Source organism: Pseudophryne corroboree, chromosome 11 (assembly GCF_028390025.1).
Source record: "Pseudophryne corroboree isolate aPseCor3 chromosome 11, aPseCor3.hap2, whole genome shotgun sequence".
Taxonomy (NCBI): Eukaryota; Metazoa; Chordata; class Amphibia; order Anura; family Myobatrachidae; genus Pseudophryne; species Pseudophryne corroboree.
In genome coordinates this window covers 11,249,342-11,261,480 of record NC_086454.1, presented here as the reverse complement: position 1 = coordinate 11,261,480, position 12,139 = coordinate 11,249,342, and the positions used below count along the sequence as shown (strand labels likewise).

General features: G+C 41.8%; 1 pseudogene; it reads right to left on the bottom strand.

Moving 5' to 3' along the window:
• Nucleotides 1-951: 951 nt before the first annotated feature.
• On the bottom strand, nucleotides 952-1,069 carry LOC134971559 (5S ribosomal RNA; annotated as a pseudogene).
• Nucleotides 1,070-12,139: the final 11,070 nt, after the last annotated feature.

The window sequence follows — 12,139 nt, the reverse complement described above, 5'->3', positions numbered from 1 at the left end:
CGAAGAAAGAAATAACCAGCTTCATTTCTCGGTAAGGTCAACCAGCAACCACATGGTGCAAAAAGTCAATTTCACACTCAGCATATCACAAATGTAATAAACCTTAATCTGACAAAATAACAGTGGAATAATAACAACAACACATTGCGTGATATATAAGATATGGAAAGTAAAGATTCTGAAAGAAACTACAAAGTAAAAAAAAGCAAACCAATCCTAAATTATGAGTTAAAGGCTGATAAACGGAATTTGCTGCGCTATATAAGAAACTGTTGATAAATAAATAAATCCCCAAACAATTCCTAAGGTCTGGGCATTCACCAGCAAGGAGACTAATGAAATATTCCCTTTTAAACACACAAAACATAATAAAAACATGCACACACGGGAGCATTCATTCCATCAATAGTTGGTATAATTATGTGACTGCTGCGGTGTATAAACCAGAACCATAGGGGTCTATTTACTAATCAGCTCCTGTCACGTCACAGGCTGGGTTTGAAAAATATACAAGACACAAGAAAGACCCTTTGTTGGTACATTCATTAAGAAAACAACCCCATATAGGAGTTAAAACCTAACTTTTAATTAAATCCTTATAAAAACACTTATATTGAAAAAAGACTCTTTAATAAATCCTTTGTCCACTATACCATGCAAAGTTGCATATTCTATCAATTACTTATCCCTAGTGAGCAGACAATCTGTAATTATAAAATTAAGGCGTAATAGCCTAATATGCAGCAGGTTATCAATAAACCCTATATTAGGGACTTTAATAACGGTGCCCTCAAAGTGTAATATCAATCCTATCCCTGAATTGGAAATTGTTTACAAATTTGCCATTTGGACCAACAGTATCAGGTGGTATTGAATATGCAGTAAAACAGGGGAAATAAGAAAAAGTATGAATCTGCTGTCAACTTTAGACTGGCTTATTAAATTCGTCTTACTCTACTACACCAGATATTCTCTGGGGGTCACCCTCCAGGTACTGATCTGGCCCAACACTTTATCTCTTCCAAAATCGAACCAGATTGGGCATTTTAAGTGTGGTTTGGTAGTAGATGATACTCCCGTGTCTTACCCAGAATCGTTGATGAGAGTTCATGAATAGGAAAAAGAAGGCAGGATAATAGATTAACAAGTGATAGGAAAAGTACAATAAGTGGATCTGCTGTTGGCGTTAGACTGTGAGCTTATCTGTTGGTTATCAGTCATACAGATCCTCACCGAATCGCCAATGAGAGTCCTGAGTATAGAACAGTGTGAAAAAAATATTAGAACAATTTTGTAAAAATATGACAGAATATATTAAACATATATAAAACTTATTTAGTTCTTATTGAAAAGTTATATTGTTGAATGGATAGAAGTACACTTCATCCTGACAAGAGAAGTATTGACAGAAGAACAAAAAATCATTTGCTGCTGTCTTAAGGGCCCTACACATTTAACGATCCGCCGCCGAGCTGCCCGACGGCGGATACGGCCGACAGGAGACCTGGCGGCGGGGGGGCAGTGACAGGGGGAGTGAAGTTTCTTCACTCCCCCCGTCACACGGCTCCATAGAAGTGCAGGCAAATATGGACGAGATCGTCCATATTGGCCTGCATGCACAGCCGACGGGGCACCAGCGATGAACGAGCGTGGGGACGCGTATCGTTCATCGCTGGTGCCTCCACACTCAAAGATATGAATGGTATCTCATTCATTAACGAGATCATTCATATCTTTGACAATTATCATCCAGTGTGTAGGGCCTATTAGTCAGGAAAAAAATATTTTTCATGTAGCAACTCACAGATGAAGCAAAAAGGTGTACTTCAATGAACACTCATATTAGCAATAAGATTGCTGTCTAAATTTGATCTATCCACCTGATGAGGCACTTATATACAATTGGGGGTGTAACTGATTGAGATATTAATAATACAGTGAAATTACCTGCATACGGAACTTAAAATCATACAAGTATCAATAGTCCCAGCTGGGAAGTATCACACAAGAATAATATAGGCTAAAGTTAATAACATATATTACATGTTTGTCTAGATAAGACAGAATATTATTTATGTCTATCTGACGATATTGTTGCATGGCTAGTTAGAGTGTTATCCAGCTAATTGCGTCATTTAGCACAGCTGAGATTGCTTCAGAACACTATAGTGCAAACACAATTGCTTCATGAAAACAGCACATTGACACCAGACATATTACTTGAATCCAGCAAAAAACATGGCTATAATCAGCTGACTAAGGGGGTCATTCCGAGTTGTTTGCTCGCTAGCTGCTTTTAGCAGCATTGCACACGCTAGGCCGCCGCCCTCTGGGAGTGTATCTTAGCTTAGCAGAATTGCGAATAAATAATTCTTAGCAGTTTCTGAGTAGCTCGAGACTTACTCCTACACTGCGATCAGCTCAGGCCGTTTCGTTCCTGGTTTGACGTCACAAACACGCCCTGCATTTGGACAGCCACTCCCCCGTTTCTCCAGACACTCCCGCGTTTTATCCTGGCACGCCTGCGTTTTTCCGCACACTCCCAGGAAACGGTCAGTTTCCACCCAGAAACACCCACTTCCTGTCAATCACACTCCAATCACTTCAACGATGAAAATTCTTCGTTCGGACGTGAGTAAATCTAAGTTTTGAGTTAAAATACTTAGCGCATGCACACTGCGTACCATGCGCACGTGCATTTTCGCCTTAATCGCTCCGTTGCGAAAATCGGCAACGAGCGAACAACTCGGAATGACCCCCTAAATTGTTTATAGCTGAAAAAATACCAGAATCATAGGTTAAAGCCTAACAAGGGAATTTAGAAAAAAAAGTGTCATTATGCTGTGTAGTAACATCTGTATTCATTAAAGGCACGAACAGGGAGCATGCTAACAATGGGGGTAATTCTGAGTTGATAGCAGCAGGAACTTTGTTAGCAGTTGGGCAAAACCATGTGCACTGCAGGGGAGGCAGATGTAACATGTGCAGAGAGAGTTAGATATGGGTGGGCTATTTTGTTTCTGTGCAGGGTAAATACTGGCTGCTTTATTTTTACACTGCATTTTAGATTGCAGATTGAACACACCACACCCAAATCTAACTCTCTCTGCACATGTTACATCTGCCCCACCTGCAGTGCACATGGTTTTGCCCAACTGCTAACAAAGTTCCTGCTGCGATCAACTCAGAATTACCCCCCATATCAGAGTGATATTCAGCTAGCCATGTTGTCTAGCACAGATGTTATAAAGTAACACTTTGGAAACATGTAGCAACAAGAAGATGGTTAATATCTGCTGACTAATTTATTGCAGCAACAAATGTTGCAGATCCCCACATAAGATATGTATCGAAATAAATTCAGACAGGGAATATGCCTTTCTAGTGTTCTGTTATTAAAGTGCACTTGTGCAACATATTCAGAAGATGCTATGTAAAAATAAATAAATAATAAAAAAGCCTCGTTAAACAATATCTAAAGATCTATTGAAATGCGCCTATATGTCAGTTTTAGTATACGTTGGTGCATCGTTTAAATTGTAATAGCATTTAATACACATCCAAATGTACGAGTGTTGTAGTTTGCCAGGAAGGTGAATGGAATACGTTATCGCTCCTTTGCTGGGTGTGCAGGAGAATCAGGATGGAAACAAGTGAGTCACCGCTGGTCAGGTAGTGGAGACCGGTGACTCGGTCCAGCTGCCTGATGCCGCTGGAGTGGTCAAAGAACCTGGAGCTGCTGTTGGTCAGGATGACGTAGAGCGTCACAGAGGGCCTGCTGCCGGATGCCGCTGGAAGACAAGTTTCGCCGTCAAACGGGCTTGATCACTTCCTGTCGGCTGTAACACGTCAGCGGGACTACCTCCTCCTCCCTGATAGTAACTGGTGTTAACGCCCCTCAGGTGTTTGTGAATGAGGAAACCCCTCATTAGATATTACGGGACCATATACCAGCATTACCTCAATGGGTCTACATAAGTATTTTAAATATTTCAAGGTCCCCACATAGATAAGCAAATTATTAAATATAACATTAAGCAGAAACAACTTATTTTATTGTATGAGTCAATTATTTGGAAGAAAACATTTTCTTAAAGAAGAACCAGTCTTCTCTTACTTCATTAGTTATGAAATAGAAGCGTGGAGACCCACTTAATCAGTTGCACATTAGAATGCATGAAAAATCATACAGGTAGAATTCGCATTTCAGGTATAAACCATTGGTTAGCACGGTATATTGGAAGTGAGAATCCAACAGTGTCATTTATTAATTAATTTATTATTATAGGGGATTGTATACAAATATGTAATAATGTATCTGAGGTTATATGAAAGCGGTAAAAATAAAAATAATAAAAAATAAAAATAAAAATAAAAATAAAATAATAATAAAAAATGTCGACAGTGACACTGAAGGAAGACAGAAGAAGGGGTGAGTGGGGGGAAGGCGGGGGGAAAGAGAGGGAAGGGTAAAGAAGGAGAAGGGGAACAAGGACTTATTAGGTGTTTGACTTTGTGAGTGACATTTGGAAGATGAAAAAAAATGATTTTTAAAATTGATGTGATTGTGTGTGTAATGGTGGGACAACTTATAATTAAGAGAATAGTGACTAATATATTGATTTGATTTGGTCGGGATATGAAGGGATAGTCATTATTACCAAGGATAATAATTGTTATATGTGATGGAGTGTGACGTGAGTAGTGAAGAAATAATTGTGAGGATTGTAGGGGCGGTGGGGCATAAGACATGAATGCTGATAATTGGCAAAAATGTTGCTGGTGTTTGAAACTATTTGAATCCAAACCAAGTGTATTACCCAGATATACAATAAAACCAGAAATACTGGGATATGTGAAAAAAGAAAAAGAGAAAGACTTGACAATGTGCAGAAGTGTGAGTGAGTGCAAACAAGTCGCAAAAAAGAAACCAAATTGATTATATTATCTTATTGATTGATAAAAATTACTCATAAAAATGCGCTGTAATTTATAAATTCATTGAGGCCTTCAGGTTTCAAGGCCCCTGGGTTTGAAAAATGACAGTTAGGAGACAATTGGCTGCTACTCTATCTCCATCCACTTTATCTACATCCGAGGTTTAGTAAATAGACCCCCTAGTAACTAGGCAACCAAGATACAGAAGGGGATGGTGGCAGTTTTATTGCCATGAGCCATTGGGGGGCATTCAATTGTTTGAAAAGTTGGGTGTCTGTTTTTTCCTATCTAATAGACAGGGGGAAAAAAGACACCCAACCGACTTTTCAAACAATTGAATATCCCCCATTATGCTCTTGCGCTCACAGACCATTCAGATTATCCGCAAATCTTAACGACTTTGAATGCACCGTAGAACCTTGACTTTCCATAAAGGCCTACTGTACTGTACCTCCTTAACCACTCCCATCCATCTCCACCTGCTCACCTACCTATCAACAGCTGCTAAAATGTAAATTCAGTGGAGTAATACAGCTGACGGAGTTATTCATAGCCCAGGTCAGAGACAAACAATAGTTCAGTACACAGCATAAGGGCACTACGGGGGTTATTCAGACCTGATTGCTAGGCTACTAAAATTGTAGCCCTGCAATCAGAAAAATCGGCGCCCAAGGGGAGTGTATATTTGCCGTGCAAGTGTACAATCATATGTGAACGCCAAGCTGCTAAAACCCCCTCAGTCAGCGGACAGCTGCAAATCCATTCGCACCTCACTCACGAGTCAATGATTTTTTACCAGTGTGTGCGCAGTGTGTGCGCGGCCTAGGACTTACTCCTACAGTGCGATGAGGACAGGCTGATCGGGCCGGAGCTGATGTTACACACCCTCCGTGAAAACGCTTGGGCGCGCCTACGTTTTCCCTGACACTCCCAGAAAATGGTCAGTTACCACCCACGAATGGCCTCTTCCTGTCAATCAGCTTGCGTATGGCTGTGCGATTAGAATTTTTGCACCATCCTGGCGCTGACCGGCGATGCCTGTTGTTGTTGGCTGACACGCGTGCGCATTGCGTTGCATACACATGCGTAGATAATGCCTGATCGCCCACTGTGTAAAAATGCACAGCAGCGATCGGGTCTGAATCATGGCCCTATGTCTGTCTCAAATAGAAGTAAATTTGATTATTATTGAATAAAATGGTAAAAGAATAAAGTTTGACGCACTCGTCCTGCAGGAGGAGCAACTGATTCTCTGCCACAGATAGACGCAGGCCTGGTCCAGCTGACGGTAAATCTCGGTCACTTCATGGTACGGACAAAACTTCAAAATGTTGTGCAACACATCTGCAGTTGTGTTCGGTGGTTATACACCTACTACGTACAACGGAGCTGCTGCAGGATACAACTCTCTGTCGTTGCCTTCCTCCCTGTATGTCTAAGGAGTAACTTCTTATTCGGCCAGCAGGAGAGCAGGACGGTATCTGGATGGTAGACAGATTGTGTCAAGATGGACAATGAATAGGATGATACCATATGGTCACATGCATTAGGTAGATATGGTCAAAAGGTCAACAGGTAAAAAAGATTGACGTGCCAATGGTTGACACACCTATGGACTACAGACATCTTTAGACATCTGTGGTGACCGGTGAGTGCAACGACATTGCAAGGGTACACGTTTACACTGATTGTGGTCACAGATGATGAACCATAAATAATGACCCCCCAAAAAAAGCAAAACTTGACTGACTTTTTGTACCTGTCGACCTACATTAATGCATGTCGACCATATTTGGTCAACCCATAGACAGAATTAGACCTCCTGGGACCCTAAGAAAGACACTGATTTGGGCCCCCCCTTCCTAAAACAATCCAAAGCACTATATCCTGTCATCACCGCCCCTGGCTGTGCCTCCTTCCCTCACTTGACTATGAGGCAGTAGCAGCAGAGCCCCTGCAGTGGGGGCAGATTCCTCTCCGGCAGAGTGTGGACTGATTCTGCTCATCTCCAGTCTCCACCACCAACAGCTCCCCAAGTAGCCATCTCTAGTGTTGGAGGCTGGAGATGAACAGAATTGTCCCCAAACAGCAGCACCAGCTGGAGCAGATCTTTACTTTTCTTTTAGAGGGAGCCATAAAACCCTCTAACACTTTAAAACCCTCAGGATAATGGGAGGCTCTCCCAGGCCAGCTAGGCAGACACACACACACACACACACACACACACACACACACACACACACACACACACTGGGTGTGCAGAGGTCAAGAGACAAGTCATCCCAGATCTCAGATAGATATAGAAGTACAAAAAAAGGGTATATAAACAGTGCCTTGCTAAAGTATTCACCCCTTTGGCTTTTTACCCATTTTGTTACATTACAACCTGTAATTTAATTTTCTTTTTTATCTGAATTATATGTGATGGATATGCACAAAGTTGGTGAAGTGAAATGAGAAAAATGTATATAAAAATAATTTTTATAAATACTAATTTGAAAATTTGCATGTGCTTATGTAGTCACCCCCTTTGCTATGAAGCCCTTCAAAAGTTCTGGTGCAACCAATTACCTTCAGAAGTCACATAATTAGTGAACTGAAGTCCACCTGTGTGCAATCTAAGTGTCACATGATCTGTCAGTATAAACACACCCCAGAGGCTGCAACACCACTAAGCAAGAGGCATCACACCATAAAGACCAAGGAGCTCTCCAAACAAGTCAGGGACAAAGTTGTTGAGAAGTCAGGGTTGGGTTATAAATCAAATCTTTGATGATCCCCCGGAGCACCATCAAATCCATCATCTTCAAATGGGAAGAACATGGTACCACGACAAACCTGCCAAGAGAGGGCCGGCCACCAAAACTCACAGACAGGGCAAGGAGGGCATTAATCAGAGAGGCAGCACAGAGACTAAAGGTAACCCTTAAGGAGCTGCACCCAGAGGCGGCACTAACCAATATGATGCCCTAGGCAAGATTTTGGCTGGTGCCACCTAGCACCTGCCTCTAGTTCCGCCTCTGACCCTGCACCCATTTCCCAGCACCATCACCCCTCACCCATAGCAGTCCTCATTTTGGTGCTCCTACTCCCTTTATTTATAAATAGGATTGGTGCGGTCATTCGGCGCACAGCACAAAAAGGGGAGTGTTCTTTCTGGGAAGGGGCATGGCTACGCAATAATTAAAATTACGCCACACAGTAGTGCAACTTTTTCACATTATATCATGCGATAGTGTCCCTTATTCACATTACATCAAACAGTAGTACCACTTTACCTTACTCCTCACAGTAGTAGCCCTTATTCACATTACACCACACCATGTTCCTCTTTATCACATTAGACCACACAGTAGTGCCCTTTCTATATGTAATGCCACATATTAGTAATGCATTTATACACATACTACAACACAGTAAAGCCCCTTACACATTATGCCAACCTTTATTAATGTCCTTATACATGTAATGTCCCTTACACATTTGCTGCACATCATTAATGCATTTATACATGACACACATAATGCCCCATAAACATATGCCGAACACTACTGCACAACCATCCTTACCACACACAGTACTCACATGGCCTCTAATGACCTCTGCCTCTGCTTGGATACAGATGTGTCCTCATACATCTTGCCTCAATACACCATGCAGCAGGAGATGCCGGGTGAGTGACAGCGGGCAGCTCTGCTAATGCCGGGCACCTTTTTTTTTTATGAAAAGGCATCTTATTTGTATTGCTTTGTGGCTAGGATGCACAAGCAGCTTCTGCTGAATAAAAGGATATGCATCATGCCCATATTCTGTATGCAACTGTGGCTGTATCTGCATACAAAATGTTACTGTGATTTCCAGGAATACACTGTAACATAGCATTTCATATGCAGATACAGCCACAGTCACACACAGAATATACGCATGCCACATATCATTTTAATCAGCAGAAGCTGCTTGTGCCCCTAGGCATTACAAATGCCCTATGAATTTGCCTAGTTTGTCTATGCCTAGGGCCGGCTCTGTGCACATGTGACCACAATAAGCCATACAGTCCATAGAGCTGGGCTTAATGGAAGAGTGGCCAGAAAAAAGCCATTACTTAGTGTTAAAAATAAGTTGGCACGTTTTGAGTTTGCCAAAAGGCATGTGGACGACTCCCCAAATATATGGAGGAAGGTGCTCTGGTCAGATGAGACTAAAACTTAACTTTTCGGTCACCAAGGAAAACGCTATGTCTTGCGCAAACCCAACACATTCCATCACCCCAAGAACACCATTCCCACAGTGAAACATGGTGGTGGCAGCATCATGCTGTGGGGATGTTTTTCAGCAGCAGGGACTGGGAAACTGTTTTGAGTATTCTTGAGCAAAACCTGTTTCAGTCTGCCTGTGATTTGAGACTGGGACGGAGGTTCACCTTCCAGCAGGACAATGACTGAAGCATACTGCTAAAGCAACACTCGAGTGGTTTAAGGGGAAACATTTAAATGTGTTGGAATGGCCTAGTCAAAGCCCAGATCTCAATCCAATTGAGAATCTGTGGTTAGACTTGAAGGTTGCTGTTCACAAGCGGAAACCATCCAACATGAAGGAGCTGGAGCAGTTTTGCCTTGAGGAATGGGCAAAAATCCCAGTGGCCAGATGTGGCAAGCTCATAGAGACTTACCCAAAGCGACTTACAGCTGTAATTACCGCAAAAGATGGCTGTACAAAGTACTGACTTTAGGGGGGTGAATAGTTATGCACCCTGAAATTTTCTGTTATTTTGTCCTATTTGTTGTTTGCTTCACAATATTAAAAAAAAATCTACAATGTTGTAGCCATGTTCTGTGAATGACATGATGCAAACCTTCAAACAATCCATTTTATTTCCTGGTTGTGTGGCAACAAAACATGAAATGGGGGTTTAATACTTTAGAAAGGCACTGTATATATATATATATATATATATATATATATATACAGTATACATATGCAAACAGGGGCAGAACGGAAGGCACTCCAAGGAATTTTAAATAAATACAAAGATAGGGCTGGATGAAAGTCACGGACATTACCCAGATGTTTTAAATATATATATATATATATATATATATATATATATAAAATATCGGGTTTAGACCTAGTTAACGTGCTATGTGGATGAGCTACAACCTCGGGATTACCCCCTGTTAGGTGGGGTACAGGGTACAGTACAAAGATAAAAGAAAAAAGGTTTCCCAAAGGAGCTTGCACTGGTACTCTGGTATATAGCAGTATAAATAGTATCCTTATTTGTTATTCTTTAAAAAAGAATTTATTTCCTTTAAAAATACAATACATAAAATTGTTCAATTACATTCAAAGATACTTTATACATGAGATGATTGAAAACAATGTTCCATTCTAATCATATAGCAGTGACTCTTCAGTTGAAGAATGCAATTGTTGTCTCAAAAATCCAACGCGTGTCGTCCAGCGGACTTCATCAGGGGCTTTACAATCAAGAGACTTCAATACAGATAATCAGCACAATAAATCTTCAATAAGTAGACACATTATCAGAACGGTATCGGATAAAATTCACCTCATGGATTATCACTTCGCTTATTCAAAAGCTCATAAGACAGTTAATTCCCAGGATTGGGCAAAATTGTTTTTACAAAGAGTCAGTACAAATGACTGTCGCAATGCCTCTCTGTAGTTCACACTGTTCCAATCAGCTGTATATATATATAAAGAGAAAAACAGCACTCAGAGTCTATACAGCTAAAATAAATCCACACATATATGAGGGCACATTGAGGTGAATTTCACGAGTGACGCTGCCCCGGACCCCCACTTACCACAGAGCGGGAGGACAGTGCTGCTATCTGTAGGGCTTTACCTCGGACACGCTGGGGATGATGACAGGTGCGTTGGGCACGAGGGAGGTTAACGGTTTAATGGGCATTCTATTGCTGCAAAATTCTTTTGTGCTCTCCATCCTCCGGTGATGTGTCCTTGCTGCCAAGTGCTGTAACTCCTCTGGTTCTCCTCCTTAGCCGGGGAGAGAGGCAGAGATCCGCCGGTCAGGACCTGCATGTCGCCAGATCACTCCACCGCTGCCCGTGCCCAATAGTTCTCCTCTTCCTGCGTCCTGGGAGCATCCTGCCTGGCGTAGATGTGGCCGCGGCACACAGGAACTGGGAAGTGGTGCGCATATGACATGATATGCCATACGCTGTAGCTTCAGCATTGCTGCAAAGAGGGACAATGTCCCCTTCATCTGAAGCAGACCCGGGCCTCTGCCTGTCTGTGGGCCCCCTCGGACCCTCCGGGCCCTAAGCACCCGCCTATGTTGTCTGGCGGTAAATCCGCCACTGGGTCAACCTAATGACTGTCTATGTAATTACTGTAGATTTTCTGTAGCACACCCCTGAATCTGGACAAGGAAAAGAAATGGCAAACTAATCATTTATATTTACTTTTTCCATATCCAAATAGATTCCACAATTATTCTACTAACACTGTATCAATCCACTCAGTGAATAGAATAGCATATTAATTAAACTAGCACTTGTATAAAAAGCACATAATGTAACATCTCACTTCAATCAGTCGTTTTTCACTATTAGGCCCATGTGCAGTTCCCAGGGACTAGCGGTTAGGATTTTCGGATGCTCCCATCTCCAATCAAAGTTGCATCCCAGATTTTCCTGTGTCCAATCTCCAAATTAAATGCAACTAAATACAAACACAAATAAGATTGAAATTATATTAAAATAAATTAAATTATAATAAAATATACATAAGTATCTCTTATGCTCTGTCTTAACAATCCAATGGCAATTTTCTTTTCATTTCTGCAGCAGTGCAAATAGAAATGTCAATTATAAGCAATGTCTATAGATGGTCACCGCTTCATATAACTTGCTGATGCAATAAGTATTTGGGCCATTTGATAAATGCACATTTATTTCTGCTTATCGCTCACTGCCGTTAATCTCAGTTGTTCAAAACTAAGGGGGTCATTCCGATCCGTTTGCACGCTGCAGTTCATCGCAGCGATGTGAACGGGCCGGAGCTTGCGCATGCGCAGTAGACGCATTGCGCAGGCACGTTGTTGCCCGGCAACGGGCAGCGATGTCGCGTACGAAGAAAGCGGTCGCAGCGGCGACCGCAAGAAGATTGACAGGAGTAATACTATATACTGGAACTTCCTCTGTAATATACACGT